This window comes from Stegostoma tigrinum, chromosome 25 (genome assembly GCF_030684315.1).
Source record: "Stegostoma tigrinum isolate sSteTig4 chromosome 25, sSteTig4.hap1, whole genome shotgun sequence".
In the NCBI taxonomy this organism is placed as follows: domain Eukaryota; kingdom Metazoa; phylum Chordata; class Chondrichthyes; order Orectolobiformes; family Stegostomatidae; genus Stegostoma; species Stegostoma tigrinum.
In genome coordinates this window covers 3,489,288-3,515,217 of record NC_081378.1, presented here as the reverse complement: position 1 = coordinate 3,515,217, position 25,930 = coordinate 3,489,288, and the positions used below count along the sequence as shown (strand labels likewise).

The following is a 25,930-nucleotide window of genomic DNA, read 5'->3' as shown; positions in this document are numbered from 1 at the left end:
CGCTTGGGAACCCTGCAGCCCAATGGTATCAATGTGGACTTCACCAGCTTCAAAATCTCCCCTTCCCCCACCGCATCCCAAAACCAGCCCAGCTCTTCCCCTCCACCCACTGCATCCCAAAACCAGTCCAGCCTGTCTCTGCCTCCTTAACCTGTTCCTCCTCTCACCCATCCCTTCCTCCCACCCTAAGCCGCACCTCCATCTCCTACCTACTAACCTCATCCCACCTCCTTGACCTGTCCGTCTTCCCTGGACTGACCTATCCCCTCCCTACCTACTACATTCTCCTCTCCACCTATCTTCTTTTCTCTCCATCTTCGGTCCGCCTCCCCCTCTCTCCCTATTTATTCCAGAACCCTCACGCCATCCCCCTCTCTGATGAAGGGTCTAGGCCCGAAACGTCAGCTTTTGTGGTCCTGAGATGCTGCTGGGCCTCCTGTGTTCATCCAGCCTCACATTTCATTATCTTGGATTCTCCAGCATCTGCAGTTCCCATTATCACTGTTATCACATTGCTGTTTGGAGGAGTTTGTTACAGGCAAATTGGCTGCAAAATCCACTACAAAAAGGGACTATCTTTCAAAAGTTGCTGGTTGGCTGTAAAGCATTTGGGACTATTCTGAACCTGTGATAAGCACTACATAAATGCAGATCTTTCTTTGTAACTGCGGTACGTGATAGAGAAGGAGAGAAAGATTAGCATGATGCTCATACAGCAGATTGCCAAGTCTCACACAGTCCTCTACCGTAGAAAGCTTAAAATGCCAGGAGTCGATATTCTGTTGTTTATATGGAGCACAAACTCAAAATCCAATGGAGATATGACTCACTATTCACTATTACAACAGGATGTGTGGCTTCTCTAATTAATTATCAGTGGACTGCAATTTATTGGCTTGTCAAATCAGTAGAATAGAAACATGAGGCATGTTTACTAATTAATTCAAGGGTCAGACTAAGTTATAAAGAGTTGAGGACTGATTAATTGGTTTCCTTCAAATTTGTTTCACATTTTGGGTTTATTGAATGCCTATTGTAAGTTGACAATCCAAAAGAAAATTTAGAACATACATGGTTTTAAGTGGAAGCCTGTCTGACCTCCAGGTTTATGAATTTCATTACTATCCTGAAAAATTACTTAGTCTATGAAATGCTTGGCAAACCGTTGCATTTGCAAATCATTGATGTGCTGAAGACTCAGTCCAAATTGCTGACTTCAGGAGGGGAACTTTGACACTGTACATCTGGTAGGAAGCAGGAGCTGGACCAATAAAAAAATCCAAAATTATTCAACTGCCTTGTTCCAATTTCCATTTATTCCCCAGAGGACCTATCTAAAGTAAGGTTATATTTGGAGAAGAATCAGTCTGATACCGTTCCCTCATGATGCCCCAACAAAAAAAAATGGACTTTGAGGAGATTGGATTGAGAGTTTCAAAGTAAAGATTAGACATACAAACATGTGGTCCGAGTTAACTGATCAGCATCAATCACATCAGCATTGAACTTGGTTGGATGTCAAAGGGAGATTACAGGGAGATTTTAAACTCCTAGTCTATGTTGTTCAGTGAATATGGATTCACTAGAAAGCTGCATAAAGCCTCCATCATCCACTGTAAAAGATGGTTGCAGCATTAGGATGTGTGTCTCCCACTCACCACGTCCGTCTGGAACTTCTGCAGAGAATGTTCCCTCCGGGACACCCTGGTCCACTTTTCTTTCACTCCCAACACATCCCTAAAGCCCGACAGCAGCTTCCATTGCAACCGCAGAAGGTGTAACAGCTGCCCATTTTCCTCCTCCCTCCTCCTCCTCAGCATTCAACGGCCCAAACACACTTCCGTCAAGTCCAGGTAACGCACTGCGTCACCTAATCTAGTCTATTGCATTCGCTGCTCACAACGTGGTCTCCTCTACACTGGGGGAAAATGAAGCATAAACTGGGTGGCCGCTTCACAGAACAGCTACATTCTACTCACAAACAAAAAGATCTTGAGCTTGCAGTTGCCAGCCATTTTAACACACCACCCTGCTCCCTGGCCAACATCTGTGTCAGGCTTGCTGTTGTGTTCCAGCACAGCGCAAGCTGGAAGAACAGCACCTCATTTTCCACTTGGGGACCCTGAGCCCTCTGGGCACAATATCAAGTTCAATAATTTTAGCTCCCCCATGTCCTTACACCAACACCCACACACCAGGCCTTATTATCACATGGTCTGTTATTACATACTACCCAGTGTTAGCCACTGACAGTCCCCAGTAACATCTATTCACCCTCCTAGCCAGATCATTATCCACTATTTTGTCTGACTTAACTGCTCTTCTCTCTTTGGGCTCTATCCCCAACTATCAGTTACTCCTTACCCCCTCCCCCCACTTCATCTTCATATAAACTGACATTTTCCTAGCTACCATCAGCTCTGAGGAAGGGTCACCGGACCCATGACGTTAATTCTGATTTCTCTGCACAGATGCTGCAAGACCTGCTGAGCTTTTCCAGCAATTTCTGTTTTTGTTTCAATCTGGAATTTGGTTAAACACACTCACATTGAAGAGCAGCTTTTCCCCACAATCTCAGAAGATTACACAACTGGTTGGTGGAGGTGGGAAGGGAGTCTGGGGTTCATTGTGGGACCACATTGATGACATTACTGATTTTGAGGGGTAACTCTTTTTACACGTGGTTCATGCGTGGAATGAATTGCTAGAGGATGTGGTAGATGCAGGGTACAGTTACAACATTTAAAAGACATTTGGACAGGTACATGAATAGGAAAGGTTTAGAGGGACATGGGCCAAACACAGGCAAGTGGGATTAGTTCAGTTTGGGAACATGGTTGGCGTGGATGAGTTGGGCCAAAAAGGGTCTATTTCCATGCTGTATGATTCTGACTCTACGTTCGATGGACTTGATGGTAATCTGATGAACTTCTTCCCTCCACCAGGTCTCTACAAATGAGGCCTCCATCTAATCTATAACCAGCAGCCCATGAGAATTACTGAATTGAATACAACTCTTTGCCTCAGCTCATAAAACAATTCTAGCAAAGTGGGAAGGAATTATGTGCTTGTCTCAGATTGTATCCCATTACTAGCAAGGCCCTGCTTTAGGGTGCTGGACAGTTGCATTGAGGTTGACAGTAGCAATGTGGGTGGTTATTTTTAGGTTACATATTCAGTTCTATTGTGTCCTGTTCCTGCATCTCCAAGTTTACTTTCTGCAATGAACACTTGTGATTTATTTAGTGTTCACTTAGATTTGCACCAGCTCTGTGTTTTTGATTGTTATTTGTAGTCTTACATGCCAAGTAATTGTGTTTCTTTAAGGCTATCTCATTGTGCTTAAGGCGGTGTTCAGAGTTGATAATCCGCATATAACGTGACCTTGAGTCGATTGAATAATTAACAAACATCACAGCAAAAAGTTACCTTTTACCTGACTTAAAAGCAAAGATTAATTTTTTGGGTCCCATCCCTTTTGTTTATTTACATTCTCTTTAAAAGCAACATGACGATATGGATGGAAATTGATCATGCATCCAGGGGGAATTTTAATTAGAAATCACATCCTTAATACAAAAAAAACAAAGAAAAAGTTCAGCAAGTTTCTTGGCATCTGTGTTGAGAGACAGAGTTAATGCTTCAAGTTACCAACTTTTCATCAGACCTAATAGCTTGTATCAAATCCCAGACCTGATGAAAGGTTATTCACCTGAAACAAAAACTGTTTTTCCTCTACTGATGTCAAGGAGACTTGTGGAGAAAATCCAGCACTTTATAAGTTTTTATTTCTGACTTCTCACATCCACAATACTGTGTGTTTGCGGTACATTCTATTACATTTTGATTAACAACTCATGCTAACCTGGAGATAAAAAAAGAAGAATTTTGATACTTGTTTTGTAAGAGGTGACAAAAACAAAGTTTGTCTTTGCAGATTACTGATCAGGTTCTTATTAGTTGATAGATTGCACATGTCATTAAAGATTATTGAAGTGTGATCTAATTCACCAAACAGACTGCGCAGTTCAATATGAAAACATGTTAATAATTGTTGTAGGTTTTTTGGCCCAAAAAACCTACAAAGTTCTAACATGATAATGCTGGGGTATGTGGAGAACTCTAAGTCCTGTGGTATCCCTGTGGGATGCCTGAATAAATCTCAGAATAATTTGCAATTTCAGGAAACTGAGTGTTTGAAGTCAGATTAATGGGCCTCCCAGAAAATGATCAAGTTTTTCAAAATTTAAGGTTCCTATAGGATTGGCAACCTGGGTTTTTTAAAATTTTAAATTGTTAGTGGGAAGGGAAGGAAATCTGCCATCCTCTCCTGGTCTGGCCTACATGCGACTCCAGACCAACAGCGATGTGGTTGACTCATAACTGCCCTCTCAACAACTAGGGATGGACAACAAATAATGGGTAAGTGAGGCCCACATCCCGTAAAAGAATTTTTAAAAGTTCAAAGTAAATTAGAAGGCATGAAAAGGTATGAGAGGTACGCAAGAATGTAGAGACGAACTGAAATCAGCCATGATCTTATAAAGCAGCAGAGCAGTGTCAAAGGGCCGAATGGCCTATTCTAGCTCCATGTTTATATGTTTAAGTGCCTGGCAAATGTGTGCTGAAGATCAAGCTCAGATTTTTTTGAGAGGTTCTGGGCTATAATTTTTATAGATCTATTAAAGATGACAGCAGAGTAGCAGGTCTGATGCTGGGGCTCATCTGCTCCTGTCCGCTTTCTCTTTGTTTCTTTTCTTTAGCTCTTTCTCTTTGGGTCTGGAGAGTGGTGGGTCAGGGAGAAGTCCTCCGGCTGTGGCAATGCCCAGATGAGCCGGGTGCAGTTCTACCCCAGCCCAGGGTCTCCCAGTGACTGAGCGGCAGCTCCTGAGCTGACTCTCCTGGCTCAGGCTCATAGGCTAGGCTGAGGCTCCGGGTTCGCAGCTCAACCCGGGCACCTGAAGGAGTGGTGGTCACAGCCTGCTGTGGAGGTCCTCTTCATCTTCGGTTTCTGGGTGTTCCAGCGGCCCGGCAGGTGGGCTTGTCCAGGGCCGGCGCCCTTGGCCTGGTGTGATGGCCTCCTTCAACAGAGTCTTCTGGCCCAGGACCCAGTATTCCAGCAGCGTAGCACAGCTGTCTTGTCACAGAACAGGAGTCTCATCCTGGCTGCTTCTTCAGGGCTTTCAATCAGCTTTCCCCAAGCCATTAACTAAACTGTGATGAACTGCATATTAATTTTACTTGTGTTTTTATTATTATGATGTCAATGAAGCAGGCACAGCAGTGGGGCGACCATGTGAGAGGAAATAAGAAGAACTACTGCCTTTAGCAGAGGTCAGTAAGCGTGCAGCTTGGATATAAAACAGGTCAAGGAAGAATAAGAGAGATATTGAGAAGATTCTCTTCTGACTCAGAGGGGGCTAGGGGTCTGGGATTCATTGCTTGAACAGATGGTGGAGATAAAACTTTCTTTGTATTTTTAAAAGTACCAGTAAATGCCCTTGAAACAATGTGACCCACAGGGCTACAGATCAGGAGCTGAAAAGTGGGATACACATGAACACTGGAATCAGGAGCAGGATTAGGCTATTCTGCCCCTCAAGCCTGCCCCACCATTCAATAAGATCCGATTACTCTACATCTCTATCTACTCCCAATAACCTTTCACCCCACAGCTTACCAAGAATCTATTTCCCTTTGCCTTAAAAATATTCAAAAGATTCTCCTTCCACCACCTTTTGAGGAAAACTGAGTTCCAAAGAGACAAGACCCTCTGACAGAAAACATTTCTCTTCATTTGTTCTAAAAGGGTGACCTCTCACTTTTAAACAGTGACCCCTAGTTCTAGATTCTTCCAAAAGAGGAAACTTCTTCTCCACATCCAGCCTATTAAAACCCTACATGATCTTTGAATACCGTAAATACAAAACAAGCTTCTTCTCCCGTTCTGAAATCATATCAGATTTGAAACATTAACTCTGATTCTCTCCCTACAGATGCTGCCTCACCTGCTGAGTTTCTCCAACATTGTCTGGTGTTTGTTCCCCCACACGATCTTGTGTTTCAATCAAGTTGCTCCTTACTAGCATTAAGCCGGATGGTTCTTGTTGACCAAGATAGACAGGACGGGCCAAATGACCTCTGTCCATGCTGTAAATTTTCTAAATTTTTCGGTTTCCAACTAAGAGTTACAGATCTCTGCTTCCTAATGCTGAAAACTGACTGGAAAGATATCAGGGAGCAAGCTTAGTCAGACAATTCTGGGAGCGATTAACTTTTCAGGAAAGGAAGTACAGTTCATGTGAAATTTTTAAACGAAAAAAACAAAAATGTTGGAAACACTCAGCAGGTAAGGTGCCATTGTGAGTGGATGGTTTATGTTGAGTCTTTTCAGAAGTGCCATAGAGTGAAGTTTGTGCGTGTTCATTATCTTTTAGTTACCAGCTTAACTTCAGTGTCTCCTGGTTCACAGTATAACCCATGTTCTGTAACCATATGGGACAACGGAATAGGTGATATGTGAATTAAGGGGTAATTGGATGAGAACTAGGTGTATAAATAAGGGGAACAAACAATCCATGCTGTAGTCTGGTGATGTGCAAATTGAAATAAAACTCTGACCAGGAAAGTATAGCATGTCTTTGAACCTTTCTTTCTGCAGGGTTCAATAGACATCACATCATATTTTCCAGTAAACCCAAGTGGAGTGCCTCAGGCTCTCTGATTCCTGGGCTCTGCTACATCTCTCTAGATATTAAGCAGCAAAAAAAAACCCAAGTGCTGGTTCTAATTGCGAATGAGCTCTGCTTACCGGAGGAATTCCAGTAACAATAATCCCAAGGAAATATCCAAAGATGATTCATACAAAATCCCAATAAGGAAGAGGAGCTTGTGCAGTCTGGATAATAAAATGAGTTTCAAAACTAAAATTACAAAAACTTAATCTTACATTAACATTGAGACACTCACTCATTGAAGCAACTTTAATCTGTGCTGCACATGTGTGCTCTTAGTTTAGTAAAATCCCATTTTTCCCCAGGAATGTCAAAATAAATTTTCATCAACATGAATATCTATTCCCCGATTAACAGTCCTTACCTAATCACTGCCATTAGAAGGCTGATGCTTAAGGCTTCGAGCTTTGTCAATTAGCAAAAATGCAAACTTTTACAACCTTTGTGCAATAATTTCCTTCTGATTAACTCTGCCCTCCTTGTTCTAAGCTGACAGATTGTTATGGAAGCAATATTAGACATCACTCATCCATACAGGAGATTATCAATAGACTGATACATTTTACCGAATTCTTAAATTTCTAGTCATGGTGCAAACAAAAAAAAACTACTAACTCTTAAGATCCCTGACACAACAGAAGCAGAGGAGAACCTGCAGTTATTTGCTTGTGGGTGGAAACTGTAAAATGACTGAGCTGAGGAATTAAGCCCAATTGTGTTCAGATTGTACAATAAAAGATAAATTAGGATACCAGTCCTCGACTTCCAAAGCTCAAATTGGAGAATGACACATAAAACGCTTTCTTTTCCAAATTAATCAGTGCTGCAGCCAGCATGGAAAACTGCCCAGATTTTTATACACTATTGTGTTCACTGAGGCTAAAGCAAGACAAGCTCTCCAAAATCTGTCCCTGGTACGTCTGCTGCCAGTAGCTATACTGACAGGCCAATCACACGCCATGTAGTCTGTGTACCACACAAAGGGGACACAGATTGCAGAGGCCACGGTAGCAAGGCTGGGAACACCTGAACAGACATTCACAGCAGTACTCCCAATTACTGATACCCCTCACTGCAAATGGACTTCATTGCTGCAACATGCAAAGCTTGATCCTCCCTTCAATGTACAATGCAATACGTAAACTGAATGCAATGAAAAGATTCTGGAGGCATCTGACTGTACATCATAACTGAGCAGATGAAGTGGAAAATCCCAGCTCACTTCAAATGATCACTCCTCTCCTATTGGGAATGCTGCTTTAGAATTTAAACTACGCAATGCCTGGTCTGCCCAACGATATTTGATTTAAAACAGATGATAAAGAAATAATCAGGGCTTGTAAGAAAGGCACTGTACAAAGTTTGGGTGATTTTAATCTTCATACAAGTTGCACAAATCAAACTGGCAAAGATGGGAGGATGGAAAAGTATACCATGTATCTGGAACCAACCAGGGAACAAGCCTAGGCCTGATAACTTGTAACAAATTGCAACAAATAAATGACCTCATAAACATTTTTTAAAATTTCACAATCTGAGGGGGAAAATCATGGTTATGACCGCAGTGTCTTAAACAAAGACAAATTTCAAGGGTACAAAGACAGTTGGCTGAAGTAAATTAAAAAGGGAGGATGACAGAGAAGCTATGGCAGATATTTCAGGAGATATTTCACAACTCTCAACAAAAATATAATCTTTCCTTCACAGCAGAATGCAACATCTTGGCTAAATAAAGAAGTTAAGGACGAAATCAAATTGAAATAAAAGATGAAAAATGCTGCGTGTGTCAGTGGTACGCAAGAAGATTAGTAAATATTAGAAACCAATAAAAGGATGACTAATGAAAGGGCAAGAAATTGAAGTATGAGAAAAATCTAGCATGAAATAAACACAAAACATTGAGTCCTACATTTCGAAATATTGCCTGTGAAATATTAGAAGAAATTAACAGAGAGAAAGAAGGTACTAGCATGTTTAGCAGCCTTAAAAGTGAATAAATTCACAAGCCCAGTTGAGATGTATCCCAGGCTGTTGGTGGGAGGCAAGGAAGCAGATATCAGGGCCCGGAGAGTAATTTTAAAATCCTCTGACCAAAGCGGGCAGGAGGACTGCTAACATTATCTTGTTTGTTTGAAAAAAAAAATGCAGGAAGCATTAGACCAGGAATTATAGGCCTAACGTTAGTGGTGGGGAGGTTATTAATAAAGATTCTGGCGACAGAACGTATCTTCACTTGAAGAGATGCAGGTTAATCAGTGTTAGCCTAGAGTTGTGAAGGGAAGATTGTGTTCGACAACATTGATTGAATGTTTTGAAAAGGTGTTGGTGTGCTTCCACATTTGATGTGGAAGACACAAGCTTTTGAGGTTTTTGACAAGATCCTCTGCGGCAGACTGGTCAATAAAGTAAGAGCCCATGAGATCCAAGAAAAGTGGCACACCCGATCCAAAACTGGCTGGGAGGCAGGAAGCAGAGAGATGTTTCTGTGATTGCAGGTTTGTTTCCAATTGGCTCAGCAGCGCTCAGTGCTGAGGTCCTTGCTGCTCGTGGTAAGCATTAATGATATGAACTTAAACAGAGGGGGTCATGGGCAAGAGGTTTGTGGATGTCACATTTGTACGATGGTAGATAGTGAGGAGGCTGTCAACAGACTGGCCAAAGCAGTGGCAAACTGAATTCAACCCATAAGAGTGTGAGGTGATGCATCTGGGAAAAAGCGAACAAGGCAAGGGATTACACTGTGAATGGTGGGATCCTGGAAAGTAGGGAAGATTAAAAGGGACCTTGGTGTAAATATCCACAGATCCCTTAAGTTGGCAGAGTAGGTGGCGGAAATAGTGAAGGCAGCACATGGGATACTTGTCTTTACTAGTAGAGGCAGAGCATGCAAGAGTTAGATGGTTATGCTGGAACTGTTCAAAACACTGGTTGGCCACTGCTGGAGTACTGCATGCAGTTCTGGTCACTACATCATAGGAATAATGTGACTACACTTGAGAGGATATAAAAGATATTTATTGGGAATAGTTCTGAAGAGGAGGCATCTTGGACTCAAAATGTTAACTTTCTCTCTCCATAGATGCCACCTGCTGAGTTTGTCCAGCACATTTCAGTTCTCCAGTGTCTGCAGGACTCTGCTTTTCTAACACAGCAGGATGTAGCTGTGTAAATGTGGGAGCGAGCACATGACGGAGGGTTAGTCTGTTCTCATCTAACCAGCATCACATTGAAGGGAAAAAAGATGAAGCTCGTACAAAAGTAGGACTTTGTCAGATTTATTCTGATGCTACAACAAATAGAAGAAAGAAATAACAATTTGAGTTATTCCCCTTCTCTCTATTGTTTCCACGGATGCATGTTGGATGGTCAGATTTTTTTTTTTTACATACAGTATATTGATTCACACAATGTGGGCAGCATTAACCAGCAGCTTTTCTTAAAAAAAACTCATAGTACGTGGGCATTGCTAGCTGGGTCAGCATTTACTCTCCATCCCTAATTGCTCAAAGGGCAGTTTGGAGTGTACCACATTGTTGTGGGTCTGGAATCACATGTAGGCCAGACCAGGTAAAGATGGCAGTTTCCTTCCCTAAACAACATTGGTGAACCAGCTTTTCCCGACAATCGGCAATTTTTTCACATTCAGCATTAGACTCTTAATTGCAGATTTGTATTGAATTCACATTCCACCATCTGCCAAGGCTGGATTTGAACCCATGTTCCCCAGATCACTGCTTAGGTTTCTAAATTAATTGCCTAGTAGTATTATCACTAGACTATCACAACTAGATGGGCACTTAGCCCTGACTTTACACAAGAATGTGGTGAGACTCCTTCTTGAATACAAGGAGAGCAAAACTAGGAATGGGTCTGGAAACACATTTAGGTCAGCCTGGCTAAGGGTAGCAGTGAGCCCAGGATTTTACAACAATCCATAATATTATGGTCATCATTCCCTTTAATTCTAAATTTCATTTAATAAATTGAATTTAAATTCTCCAATCACTGTGGTATGGTTTGAACTTATGTCTCTAGGTCATTGGCACAGAGAACTCAATTATTGTTCCAGTACGATTACCACCAGCCCATTCTGGTAATGACACCTATTGTCTGAAATGTGAATGTCCATGCCTCACTCTAGGGGCAGGGGAGGACAGAAAGTTCAAGAGCAGCTCTGAATACCATAAAGATTTGCAAACTAACATACACAGGTTGAAATTTCAGGCCCCAAATTACATTAGAGGGTACCTCTGCTTCAAGCCTAGCAAAGTGACTTGCTTTCATAGGACAATCTACCTTGAAAGAAGGTTCCTTCCTCGCTCCAAATAGGGCACCACACAGTACACAGAGGTCATCTGAAGTCATGGCCAATGGCTTTATGTATCTGAGATAACATGGTGTGAAGCTGGATGAACACAGCAGGCCAAGCAGCATCATAGGAGCAGGAAAGCTTGTCGGGTCAGGACCCTTTGGCTGTGTGTATCTGGTTCCTTCTTTGCTACGACTGAGTGGAAGGGAGCGTCTGCACCTTACGTTTTTGCCAAAAATAATCTGAATATCACTTTGCTTATTATTGCTGAGGACCAAGGATGAGAATTCAGTCCTGACAGTTTAAAGATGTCTTGTACTGTTGAGCTTGAAATGAAGACTATAAGTGTGTTCGCACCTTGTCACATTATGGTGACAGAAAATACACATTACTGAACACAGTGCAGTATGCTTGGTGAATTAAGAGTCACACCTTCTAAAGGCTCCCCAAAGCACTAGGATAGTCAAGAATTCTCTCTATCATTTATCCATAAGTTTGTGTACAGAACTCCACAAATATATCCCAGGTAAGGAAAACCCATCACATGATATTATAAATTATTGACTGAACAGGAATCAGAAATAGGAGGGCATTTTTGAACAATAATGATCCATATTCATTAAATTGTCAAACTAAGATTTACTGTTTTGTGTGTCAATAATTGTCACATACAGAGGATAAGTTGCAATGTGAGCTGTACTCAATACTTACTTAGTGAAGAAAAGTCTAACTTTGCTGTCCTACATTTAGAGGGCTTTAATAACACAGTCAGAAGTGTGTCTTCAACATTCGGAAAGGTTCTTTATTTTTCAGATTGTTTTCACAGTGGATGCTGGTTTGAACAGCATCTGTAATTAAGTTCCTAAAACACTGTTTGTTACTGGTGTGTGGGATGTGGGCATGACTGGCTGAGCCAAATTTATTGTTCATCCAGAATTGCCCTTAGCAAGGAGATGGTGAGCTGCCTTTTTGAACCACTGATGTTTGTGTGGTGTACGCGTATCTACAGTCCTATGAAGGAATTGGCTTCGAACCCAGTGAGGAATGTTGATATAATTGCAAGTGGGGATGGCTGAGTCACCCAGATGCACAGCCCCAGGCCACCGCATAGATTCTGGGATAAGTAGGACCCATATTTATACCATGCGTTGTGTGTCCTTAGGACGCTTCATCTTGTTTCCAATAATGAGAAGTGATCATTCTGCATTAGGAAAAGTCATGTTGAAATTGATTTTGAACAGCAGAAGTCTGACATAGTTGACAATATCAATAGGAATGATTTTAACCTATAGATTCCTGGACAACTCTTGGGACAATGCTCTGGAGCTCCCTCAGAGGCTCACTGATGATGTTACCTAGTATGGTGACGAAACGTCTGAAAACGAACCTTCCAGCTCAGCGAGCAAACTCACATCCAGAATCTCAAGCTGAGCTACAAATCTTCTCAAAACTCGATATTTTATCACGTTAATGGCATTTTAATTAAAAACCCCAAAATTGTTTGTTTTGGAATGGATGAGGTGCCTGTTCAGTGTTGCCCCTGACCTCACTTTGCACCAACATCAATGGCTGATCCAATCCTGCCAGTTTCCGTTGAGGTATTAGGTTAAAATTGTTCTCAATATTTCCGTTAAGTCTTTTTCAAAGAAAAGTTAGTGCGCCCTTATTCTCTCTTGTGAAACACTAGGTAATGCTTATCTCCAGGTCTTGCACTGATCACAGCTTCTGCTCGGTATATTCCAGCTGTGGGTTTGGCTCTAATCACAGCTGTTGCTGCAAGTACAGCTGTATTTCTTTAAAAAAAAATAGAAACAGGAGATTTTAGCTTCACTAAAAATAAAAGCTTGATTTTCACATCAACAGGTGGGAAGCTGAAAGGCAGAGAGGAACCCACTGGATAATATTGCTGACTGTATTAATATTTATTCTTTTACAGCAGTACAATTGAAACAAACACTTTGCATTAACACAAGGCCAACCGCATTAGAAAAAAAAAATGAGCTGGGGTAGACCATTGATCCCCTTGAGCCTGCTCTACTATTCAGTCAATGGTTCATCTGCCACCTCCTATCTACTTCTTCATTCAACTTCCATAGCCTTTGATTTCCTCAGTGCCTAATAATCTATCAAATCAATCTTGAACATGCTCAACCACTGACTATCTTACACTCTCTGGAGCACAGAAATGTGCAACGTCCTACTGCTTGAGGTAGAAATGGCTCCTTATGGAATTGGTCATCTCTTTTATGTTGAAATGATGACATTAGATTGAGACTTTCTGTTCACTGGGAACAAACTGTCAATGTCCATCCAGGCCAAACCACTCAGTATTTTATAGAGCCAAAGGCAATAAGATAGAGCAACAGGAGTAGGCCAATCAGCCCCTTATGGCAAAGTGACCAAAGGCCTGAGCAACTAGACCCTAAACAATATTGGCGGAACAGTTTCTACAAGCAAGCCCTGTTGGAATGCAAACACGCCAAGGTTAACACAGGTCGAAAGCTAACAAGGACCAGCCCAGATTTGTCTTACACACTGAACAGAGGTGATGAACCTTAATAATGGGAAAGTCGTTACGACCTGAAACTCCTCAACTGGCGGTTGGCCAGAACAATAGGGAGAGATGTTATTCCCCAGTTTCCCTGGCAGCCATTCCCTCAGCGAAGACTCAATGTGAGAGTCACCTTTGGACCATGAAGACCCTGAGTGCCCTGTCAATCATGCTTGGTGAACTGGATCCAACAGCCCAAAACAAATTCACCGCAGCAGTAGTATAATGTCTTTGTCAGGCAGTCAGCCTTGTTTGGGAAGAGGTAAAATCAATTTGTGTAGGAGTTGCTTCTTTAACTTGCAAGTGTTTTATTAAAACTAAGTATGACCTGCAGCCCTTGTGTGACAATGCTTTCTAAGTAGTAAACTGGTTGAAGTGTCTGCATCGAGCCTTCTCCACTATTCAACAAGATCATGGCTGATCCAACATTCCTCAGATCCACTTACCAGCCCTTTCCTCGTATCCCTTGATTCCCTGACTGATCAAGAATCAACCTTATCTATCTCAGCGTTAAATATACATGAGCATAGGGTCACCTATTGCACAGAGTAGGCTATTCTGCCCATCTAATCATCTCTATAGAGCACTCCGGTCAGTCACATTCTCCCCCAACCCCTGGTAGCCCAATAAGTTTATTTCCCCCTAGTATCTAATTTCCTTCCAAAGTCACTAATCTCATAGGAGCAAGTATCATTTCATTAACACTTGCTGCATAATATTCTTCCTCATATTCCCACTGTAATTTAATTGCCCAACTCACTATAAACTATGTGCACAGCACTGAAGAAGCTAGAATGCCACCTGATATAATCTAAGTATATCGCAGAGTAAAGCTCAGTGCAGCTCCCAGTGAGATCTTCAGAATTGTCACAGTCACAGAACTAACAATTCAATAATCAGCTTTCCCTCATTATTTCATTTCTAGTTTGTCCAGTTCTGCAGAACGGTCACTGGATTCAAAATGTTAATTCAGTTTCTCTCTCCACGGATGCTGCCAGGCCTGCTAAGTTTCTCCAGCCATCCATATCCAAATCCTGCTCCAGCATCCCCACTCACCATCACTGTTTCTAATTTGATTTTCCTCACCCAATTGTCAGTTTTCAATTGTCAGTCTCCAATTAGCAGCATGATCTTGCTTCATTAGAAATGGCACCTCCCATGTAGCAAATGCTCCAAGGCATTTCTTAAACACAACTTGTAAAAGGTTAGAAGATGTCCAAAATCTTGGTCACAGGCAAGTTTTAAGGAGCAACTTAAAAGCAAGAAAGCCAATTCGAGAGGACCGGGAGCCAACGTGGCACATCAGTGATCACTGACAGTAGAACAGCAATTGCTGCAAGTTAGGACACAAATGCAGAGCGAGAGTAGGCTATTCAACTACTTGGGCCTGCTCACTTATCGATGGCTGAGCTGATTACTCTGCATTTTCACCCACCCCCAGTTAGCCTTTCATCCCCTCACTGATCAAGAATCCATCGACTGCTGCCTCAAAGACCCACTTTGTCAGCAGATGGAGCAGAGTTCCAAAGGTCCTCAGTGGGAAAATAAATTCTCCTCTTCTGTCTTAAGTGGGCAACATCTTATTTGTAAAAGGGTGACTTCCTGTCTTGAGTATTTCCCACAAGTGGAAGCATCCTCTCCACATTCCCTGCTAAAAGTCCTTTGGGATCTTCCATGTTCCAATCAAGTCAACTTTGACCCTTCAAACCTCTGATGGATACAAGCTCAGCCTGTTCAAGCTTTCCTTATAAGGCAATCTGTTTAGGACAGGGTTGATCCTCAAACTTTAAGAGGGTGGGAAATGGGATGCCAGCCAGGACAGCTTCAGAACAGTCATGACTGGGGTTCCTTTCTTCTCCCAGTATTTCTGAACACCGCTCCAAAACCTAACTGCTGCCAAATCTACACTTACAATTTTTTCCTGAGTATTACTGTTTAAAAAAAAACTTCAAGATAGTACAAACTGCCGATGCTGAAGTCTGAGATAACAAGGTGTGGAGCTGGATGAATACAGCAGGCCAAGCAGCGTCAGAGGAGCAGGAAGGCTGACATTTCAAGTCTAGACCCTTCTTCAGAAATGGGGGAAGAGGAAGGAGACTCAAATGAATAGAGTGGGGGCACGGTGATAGAAGGTGAATAGGGGAGCAGATAGGTGGGAGAGAAGACGGACAGGTCAAGAAGGCGGGGATGAGATGGGGGCTGGTCTGGGGATGAGATCGGCAGTGGTGGGGAGGTTTTGAAGCCAGTAAAGTCCACATTGAAACCATTGGGTTGTAGGGTTCCAAGGTGGAATATGAGGCGCTGGAGAGAGAACTACTCTCATCTTTACCAGCTTCATCCCCGCCTCCTTGACCTGTCCATCTTCGCTCACAACTATCCGCTCCTCCCACCTCACTGAACAACCCCCATCCCAACTCCCTATCTTTTCTAGCATCATCCCTGCCTCCGTGACATGTCCATCTTCACTACTATCCACCTTCTATCACTGTCCCCCTTTCCCTCCCCCATTTCTGAAGCAGGGTCCAGACCCGAAACGTCAGCCTCCTGCTCCTCGGATGCTGCCTGGCCTACTGCGTTCATCCAGCTTTATTATCTGTTACAAAAAAAAAGCTTGTTGTTCTTGTCAAAGTGTATCAATTAACCTTCAACATAAAGCATCTGCTACTTTTACCTACAAATGGAAGGATAGGGACTCAAATTGTATTACAATGGACAAAGGCAATTAAGGGCACCATCACAGTCTAAAGATACAGGGTAGGCCATTTAGGACTGAGACAAGGAGAAATGGCTTCACCCAGAGAGTGGTGAGCCTGTGGAATTCTCTGCCACAGAATGCAGTTGAGACCAAAACATGGAAGGAGACAGATATAGTTGTTAAGGCTAAAAGGATCAAAGGAGAAAGCCGTAACAGGGGACTGAGTTCGATGAATGGCCATGATCGTATTGAATGGTGGAAACACGCTCAAATGGCCGAATGGCCTACTCCTGCTCTTATTTTCTGTTATGTTCAGGCAGAATTCTGCTGGATGATCAAACACAAAAACTTTTCCATAATTATTTGTTTGTGAATTTTCACAACAAACACTATAATTTAGTTTAGCTTAACTGAAGTGATTTAAAACCCAAGCTACTCACTGTTTATCTGAAACAAACAGAAATAGCTGGAGAAACTCAGCAGGTCTGGCAGCATCTGTGCAGACAGAAACAGAGTTAACACTTCAAGTCCGGGGGTGATCAGAGATAATAGGACCCTTTTTCAGAACTGTAGTTCTTAGTTTTAGAGATAATGGGAACTGCAGATGCTAGAGAATCCGAGATAACAAAGTGTGGAGCTGGATGAACACAGCAGGCCAGGCTGCATCTCAGGAGCACAGAAGCTGACGTTTCAGGCCTAGACCCTTCAGTTTCTCTGATCTTTCCTCTGCACTTAATGCATTCTGGGCCTTGACCTGTCATCGGAGGATCTCAACTAAAAAAGAAAGTTTAAAAAAAAGTCTTTTGATTTATATTTAAATGCAAGTTGTAAAAGTGACCACTGCTCCAGACATCAAGTTCCAAAACTGCAACATCAAGACTGACCAATATTTTGAGAAGAACGTAAAAGTGGTGAAAGAAGTTTATTTGCTGGTGAGTTTTTCCAAGTTTGGGATTATATGCAATGATTGTTAAGACAGCTAACAGAGACATCAAGCAGTTACCAAACTACAGAAATAGCTAACAATTATTAGTTTGTCTGATTGATCTCCAAAACTAATTAAACCATGTCTCCATAACTAATAACTGAGCTTTAAATGATTTGATTATGTTAGAAACTAAATATTACAACAGAGTAATGGCTGCTTGTGTTGAATTGGTCAGGAGATCAGCTGCTGTTGCAGAAAGATCAGTGATTAACTAGCTCCGCCATCAAGGCATTCCATGACATGCTAACACACCAAGATTGTTATGTTACTAACCAGTTTACAACCATCAGGAAATGTACATGATTCGCAAAGCCATTGGCAATGTGCAGTTGATATCTTAATCTACTAGATTTTCAAATGCAAGAATTAAAACATTATTCCAAATTTTTGGCAAAATTACAACATATACTCTTAAAGCAAAGTTTGAGATTAAAATCATTCAGTGGTTGAAAGTAATGACGCAACTTATACTTCAGCAATATTTGCACTGAGTTGAAACTCCCTCTCTCCAGTTGTCTTGCTATGCCCTTACAGTGGGACATCAGCTGACCACTGGGCTTATAGGTCAGAGACTGCCCCTAAAACTGACAAAAACTGGTGCTGAAAGGTAACTTTGTTGATAAAAAAAAGTTTGTCTATGAAATAACAATCCCCAGAGACAGATATGAATTTGTGTGAACTAATTTCAACAAAAGCAAAAGACATGCAGCCCGTTATGGTCATTGGATTATAAACCATTGAAATACAATAAACCTGAGCTCAAGTTCTATTGGGAGACATGACAGCATTGTGGTTTTTTTTGTCACAATATAAAACTGTTTCCCTTCATCAACTGGGGACGTCATCTGTAAAGGCTAATTTTCATGTTGATTCCAAGGCAACAATTTGGATAAACCTTCAAGGCATGAAGAGTCCATTCTGCAGATTTTCATTGCAGCTACATGCTCATCATAGAGTCAGAAAGTCAGTCATAGAGCATGGAAACAGACCCTTCGGTCCAACCAGCCCATGCCGGCCGTAATCCCAAACTAAACTAGTCCCAACTGCCCACGCTTGGGCCATGCCCTTCTAAACATTTCTTGCTAATGTGCTTTTCCAAGATTTGTTTTAAACATTATAACTACCCACATGCACCACTTCCTGTGGAGGTTCGTTCCTCACACAAACCACTGTGTAAAACAAGTTGCCCCTCATGTCTGCCACTAATACGATTGTGGTTGACCTCATCTCAGCCTCAGTTCCACTTTTTCCTGCCCACTCTCCATAACCCCTAACCTGTTACTCATTACAAACATCTGTCCATCTCCCCCTTAAACTTACTCAGCAGTCCAGCATCCAATGCACTCTGGGGTAGTGAATCTCTCAGATTCATCACACTTTGAGAGAAGTAATTTCTCCTCATCTATTTTGAATCTACTGCCCGTGGTCCGAAAACTATGACCTCACGATATAGATTGTCCTACATGAGGTAAACATACTCTAAGTCTACTTTGTCAATTCTCTTTAACATCTGATATACCTCAAAACGATTTTCTCGCATTCTTCTAAATGAACTGTGCCATTGTTCTTTCTTGATCTTATGTTGTGGTATTGGAGTATGAGATTGGCAGAAATACAGTACATACTAAGGAGGTGGTCACTTTGACAGCTTGTGTGCATTCGTGCAGCCTCAGGCAGCCGAACTGCCACTTTCAGTGATGAGCTGTTCGATGCTTCTGTGAATGAGTGGGTTTGCATCCAGGGCCAGTTTGACTTCAGTAGTGAGCAGATTTTAGGTACAAGGAGTTTTGACTTATTGCGTAAAGATTGCCGGTTAATTCATGCGTACCACGCAGCGCTTTGGTAATGTCCCTGCCTCTAAACCAGCAGATGCAGGATCAAATTACATTTGCCCCAAAACTGACATAAAACATCTGAACAGTTTCATTAAAAGTACTGTTTTGAATCAAGGAGAACCTGGGGGAAGATGTTTTCACAAGATTGATTATTACACGAGTATATATAGCGGTTGTGAGTCCCTCTTAATTCATAAGAACATGGTTATTACGATTAAAACTGTAAAACAGCATTTACCTAGAATATGAAGGGAATGTCAACCCTTAGGCTGTGAATATAAGTGAGGCTGAAGAAATGGATTTAATTGTGCTAAGAAAGAAATGAGATGTGTTTAACATTCCATTCAGATACTCAAACGTGTGGTTGGGGGATCTACTGTTCCTTGCGGTCTGGTATGTCACTTACACTAGTGATGGAGACAGCAACATAATAATTTGCTATCACAGTTTCAGGCTTGAATTTCAAAGTTAATCACCCACTTAACAATCAGAACACTTTGGTGACAGCAAACATACAATTAATTTGGAACTCCTACCAACTACAATTTGAAACTGTGATGTCAGCAGCAGGGTTTCCAGTACTGCTAACATTATTGTAAAAGCAAAGAGCTGTTACAGCAGAGAATGGGGAAGTAAAATTACAAGAGATACATGTTTTGTAAAAGAAATACCATAAAGGCATTAACCAAACAGGCCACTGACAGACTTTGCTGCTGCTCACAGTTGTATCTACTGCCTTGACATAAATCTTTCAGATTGTTCTTCAAAAGGTTCCTTACTGCAGCACTTAGACAGTCTGACCTTTGCAATCCCTAATCATTCCTAGCTTTCAATTCTGTGCATTGTCCTTAGCTGTTTGCACAATAACTGTGTGCCTTTCCACCACACACCAGTGGGAACTAGAACCAAACAAATCAATCAATCAGTCAGTTCAATTGCCACCCCACTCCCCTCCCCCAACCCAACGTCCTGAAGAATCTGCAATTTCCACCTTGCTTTATCCCATCTGCTCTTAATGTGATTTATTACTTTGTAGAGTAGAATGACTAGTCGTGACAGTTTGGCAAATTGTAGCATAAATCTCTCTCTCATACAGGAACTGAGGTATTTTTAGCATCTTGCCTTGACATTAATCATTTTTAAGAAAATTATGCTTTAACCATACATTATAGTATAAGGCACAATGTGTCTAGCAGTCAGAAGACAATAAACAAGCTCAGTTACAACTTAACGAAATGTGAGGCTGGATGAACACAGCAGGCCCAGCAGCATCTCAGCTCCTGAGATGCTGCTGGGCCTGCTGTGTTCATCCAGCCTCACATTTCGTTATCTTGGATTCTCTAGCATCTGCAGTTCCCATTATCACTCAGTTACAACTTTCCGGCTCTCTGTAAAACCAGTTGTAAGAAACCTCTGAGCTAATACTAAACACAATGTGATTGTGTGTGCGTTGTTATTTTCTTGACTGTGTCCCACTGCTGCACCCCACAACTTTGCCTCACGTCTGGGGACAGTGTTACAGATGTGCACGTAGCTGATCTTAAGTACCTCAAAAGGGAGGAACAGAACGCTACATGAGGGATGCAGAATTCAGTGGACGCCGTTGAACAACGGGAAACACAAGTGGAAGTTTGTGGGGAACAGGATTGGACAGGAAACTGGGGGACGTCGATAGGGTGGAGCTTGGTGGATCCACAGGCAAGGTGTTGGAAACAGGAGGGTGGAGGTGAAGAGGACGGGAGTGTTTGTTTTAGTGCTGTCACAAGGTTGCATTTGAGGAAGATAAAATTGACGCCCATTATGGTGAATTTGGAAATGCTGTAATTGAACACAGAACAGAGAAGATTACACGTGGGATCTGTATGACTCAGTCACTGAGCACATGCTGCATTTGTCAGTGAATACTCGATGCACTATCTTAAAGGAGTCTTTCAAAAAGGTCACTGCTCCCGAAATCAGTTGAACTTTTGTAGAACAGGGGACTCTGTTCCGATCACCCAGTACTGTACCACGTCTACCTATTAGGCTGTTAAAGAAAAGTGCATGGTATTTATCCAAACACAAATTTCTGAATTTATCTGAAAGTCCCCTGTAAACATTTTTCCTCTAGATTGGTACAGACAAAAGAAGAGTTTGTTTGCTGCCAAAAAAATGACACGTTTGTTTCCGATTATCCGAAATAAGATGTTGGTTAATTCCATCGTTGTACTCTATTGAATATTCTAAGAGACAACACAAAAGCAACGACTGAACAGACAGCTACAACCTCTGTACACAGTCCAGAAAACATGGGAATCAGCCCATAGAGTCTGCTTTGCCATTCAATCTCATAAGATAAAGATCAGAATTCCAGTAAATTTCCAGAAAGCTGTTCTGAGTCACAGGAAATGTAAAAAATATACATTCCAAAATCTGATTGGGATTTTTTCTTGGGATTAAACTAGAAAATCATATTAACAAAGACAGTCAAAAAGGAGGATCAGTTTTGAATTCACCCCGTACAGCTCTGCATTAGACAATCTCTATTATGTGCCCCTTTGTGGATTACATTGTTTTAAACACTGACTGTCCGAGAGGAAAGAAAAATAAAAGTAAAAAGGGAATCAGTAACAATCATCGAATGCCCTGTTTGAAGCTGTCAGCTTCACACACGCAGTCAGTCACTGGGCTGCACTAGCTCCCCACAGAAATGATCTATTGTGTTTCAGCCGACATTCCTCTCTGGCAGGTTTTTTTTTAAAAGAAAAGGGCAGCAGACAAGTCGCAAGCTGTGTCACAAAAGAAGCTCCTGCAGCCAGCCCTGGCTCTCATACAGAGGGAAATAAATGCTTATACGCATTGTAGGTCTCAGTCACACAGCCCCGCAGGGTCTTTGTTTAAGAGCTAACTGCCATACCTTGTAACGAAAAGAATCCCTGGAGTAGATGCAGTTGTGTTCTCTACCTCTCTGAAGAAGTCTAACAGGCTCCTCGTTCTCTCGCGAAGCCTGTCCGTTGTGTGGATGAATCGGTACCTACTGTTCACCGCTCCTCTACTGGTAAAAGACCAGGGCAGGGAGCTTTGAAAACGTTGATTAAGGTTGGGTCACGTGAGACTTCAGTGTCAAACAGCTTTTCACGGCGTTAGAGACTGCCCTCAGATTGGCTCCACCCTCCCAGTGCTCCTTTCCCCACACTCTTCAAATTTAATTCATATTGCAAGAGGAAATCAAGGGGATTATGTGTGTGTGTGTGTCCCAGGGGTAATGCAGTGGGCTAGAGATCATTTTCCACAGACACAGAACGAGTTATTGATGATAGGTCCTGTGTATAAAACTGTGATTATGCGAAGGTTCTTTTGCATTTCTGGTAATGGGGTTTATGATCGGTAGAGACCGCAATATGTTTCAATTCCATATAGTATAAGACTTTCCTGACTGTAATCAATGCCATTTTAAGTTGAGAGACTCCTGACGTAGTTAGCAACCCCCTCTGTGGAGCGCTTTGTAACATAAAGCATCTACAATATGTCTGTTTCTCTGCTGCCAGATGGGCCGCTGGCCAACGTTTATGCATCAGCTGAATATATAATCATTTCCAAACTCTAACTCCAAGACTTCGTAACATTGCAGACAATATTCAAATATTCCCGTGGCTGAGGACTGTAGCATTCACCAAAGGATACATCCGTGTTAACTCTTTGATCCCTCAAGATAGCTTTCATTTTCTATTTCAACCATTTGATGGTAGTACCCAGCCAAGTCAGATCGTAGAAGGAAACTTGGTTTGATAGACTAAATGTTTTACTTTTGCAGTCTCGTTAGTTTGTGGTGGTTAGTTTCTATCCGTGTGAGACTGCCAATTCCTTAACAATAGTACACAAGTTTATTACAAAAGACAAAAAGCAGCGAGTCACAGAGTTATGGAGTTGTAAGGTATGGAAACAGACCCTTTGGTCCCACTTGTCCATGCTGAACACATATCCTAAATTAATCTAGTCCCATTTTCCAGCATTTGGCCCACATCCCTCTCAACCCTTCCTATTCATATACCCATCAAGTACCTTTTAAATATTGCAATTATTACAACCTCCACCATTTCCTCTGGCAGCTCATTCCATGCACAACATAACAAGGTGTAGAGCTGGATGAACACAGCAGGACAAGCTGCATCAGAGGAGCAGGAAGGCTGACGTTTCAGGCCTAGGCCCTTTTCTGAAGAAGGGTCTAGGCCCAAAACGTCAGCCTTCCCTCTCTTTTGGTGCTGTTTGGCCTGCTGTGTTCATCCAGCTCTACACCTAGTATCTCGGATTCTCCAGCATCTGCAGTTCCTATTATCCCTCATTCCATACACGCTCCACCTTCTGCATGAAAAAGTTGGCCCTTAGATCCTTTTTAAATCTTTCTGCTCTCACTTAAACCAATGCCTTCTACGACTCCAGTTTGGGACTCCACTATCCTGGGGAAAATACTTTGGCCATTCATGCCCCAATCCGTGCCCCTCATGATTTTATAAACCTGAATAAGGTCATCCCTCAAAATCCAACGCTCCAGGGAAAATATCCTCAGCCTATTCAGCCTCTCCGTATAGTCAAACCCTCCAACCCAAGCAACATGCTTATACATGACAGATTTTAAAATATTCAGCAAAAAGATAGATTCAGCTTTGCTCCACACAATATCCCTTACAGACACTCAATCCTGCTGCAGTATTACACCCAACTTAACCTTTTGATTCATTACTTAACTGTCATTTTCCAGGTTTAATGGCCATTATACCCGTGCCATCTACTCACCTCACAGGTATCCTGCTGGGTGCTTAACCTTACTTACATACTGCAATGGAAATTATGCCTTCAGTTCACTGTTCCAAATTACTTTCTGACTTTTTAAAAAGAAGCTACCTTCATAGAACTGAAATCATCAATCTGTTTTACCTCTATACGAATTCCCAAATTATAATAAAATGCAAATAAAAATTGTGACATATTGGTAAGGAAGGTTGAACACTATGAGAGTAAGTATGTTAAATGCATCAACAATTAAGCACAAAAGCTGTATAACAGATTTTACTTCAAGGTTTGAATAACCAGAGATAACATGGTGTGGAGCTAAAGGAACACAGCAAGCCAGGCAGCATCAGAGGAGCAGGAAAGTTGATGTTTCGGATTGGGACCCTTCTTCAAGCATCTGCAGTTCTTGCTACCTCGGTTTGAATGATCAGACTTGTTGTGGGCTGAATACTCCAATCGGTTGGCAACTCTTCAAAAAAATGTAGGAATTTAATACCATTGGATAGGTTGACGGGGCTACAGGAGAAAGAATAAGGGAATGGGACAAATCAGAGTGCCTCACTGATTGGCCAGGGTGGGCAGAATTGGCTAAGTCACTTCCTGCTCTGTATCGTCTTCTGATGAAGTATATTACTTACAATATGAGCTAACAGCTTGTGTTCCAAATTCTCCCATTTTTCTCTTAAATCAGATTTAAGGATGAGGACAACTGTAACTTTGATCATGGGCAGTCAAAGCTACTGTATTGGCAACTTTATCGTATTAGCCATGACATATTCCCCGATCCTGGAGTATGCAGTCTGTGTAAGCCAGCAGTGTGAACATGCTTGAGCTGCTTACTGCCAATGTGACAACGACTCTGCCCTCACTGACATGAGAAGGCAAAGGGAAAGTCCCCATAGTTTTACCAGACCACAGGGCTGTCTCTCATTAGGGAGAGGTGACTGGTGGTGCCTTAACCTGAGGGTCACTATGCCTTAGCTGAGGGGAGAGGTTGAGGAGGAGAGTCCTTCACAGGAACCTCAGCCAGAACAGGAATAGAATCCATGCTCACTAACCAGCCACACAGCCAACTGAGCTAACCAATCCCAGATCAGCAAGTAGTAGAAGAAAGAATAAAGGAAGGATTGTAACAAAGATGTACGTCTTTTTAAAAAGGATAGTATTCCGTATTCTCATCCTTTGTCATTGAAGCGCAGTAAACCTGGTCGAGAAGATCACCACTTTTATGAAAAGGAGGCGGAGTTCAGAAGCTCCAGCTCGATGGGAGTCATCCAAGTGGCCAGAAGCTGTTCCTCCCGTTCCCATAGCCAGATCTGAAAATGGGTAGTTCTTTCAGATGCAGCTGTTTAACACTGTATGCACCTCTTATGGTCAACAGGTCTTTGAGTTAGTTGTTACATAATGGTCCCAGTGTAATATCGTCTCAGCTGAAAGAATAGTTGCAATTTTTAAGTTCTGTAAGATAAAACAAAGAACTGCAGATGCTAGAGGTCCGCTGGAAACAGATGAAAACAGAAATTGCTGGAGAAGCTCAGCAAGTTTGGCAGTATCTGGAGAGAGAAACAAAACTAATGTTTCGAGTCTAGTGACTCTTCATCAGAACTGATAGCAGCTTGGAAAGGTGGTACTTACGCTGAAGACAAAGTTAGGAGTTACTGAGGTCTGAAGTGTGCAGATAGATAGTGACCGAGCCCTGAGACAGAAATATGAAAGGGGTTTTGAGGTAGGCCAGGATAGAAGAGAAGCTGATGAAGTTATAATGAGGTCTGTGGGTAGCAGACAATAGTAACCTATGTCATAACAGGACAGGGAGTGGTGGTGCGTTAAAAAAAAGTGGAAGGATGGAATCATGCTGTAAAATTATTGAACTTGATGTTGACTCCTAGAGGTCGCAGGCTCGCCAAGTGGAAAATGAGGTGCTGTTCTTCCAGCTGCAGCAAGCCTGAGCCAGAAATGTTGGCATGGAAACATGGTGGTGGGTTGAAGTGGCAGGCAACTGGAAGCTCAGGGTCATTTTTATGGACAGAATGTAGGTGTTCCACAAA

The 25,930-nt window shown here is 42.1% G+C and overlaps 1 protein-coding gene across 2 annotated transcripts in view; it reads right to left on the bottom strand.

Moving 5' to 3' along the window:
* fam107b (family with sequence similarity 107 member B) overlaps window positions 1-25,930 on the bottom strand; it is a 151,390-nt gene that overhangs the window by 81,852 nt on the left and 43,608 nt on the right. The window contains exon 1 of one of the 2 annotated variants that reach the window (XM_048554138.2): window positions 22,009-22,195. The exons of the other annotated variant lie outside the window; for it this stretch is intronic. The gene's annotated coding sequence lies outside the window, so the exon portion shown is untranslated. Of the gene's footprint in view, window positions 1-22,008; window positions 22,196-25,930 lie in introns of those variants that run through there. 2 annotated transcript variants of the gene reach the window in all.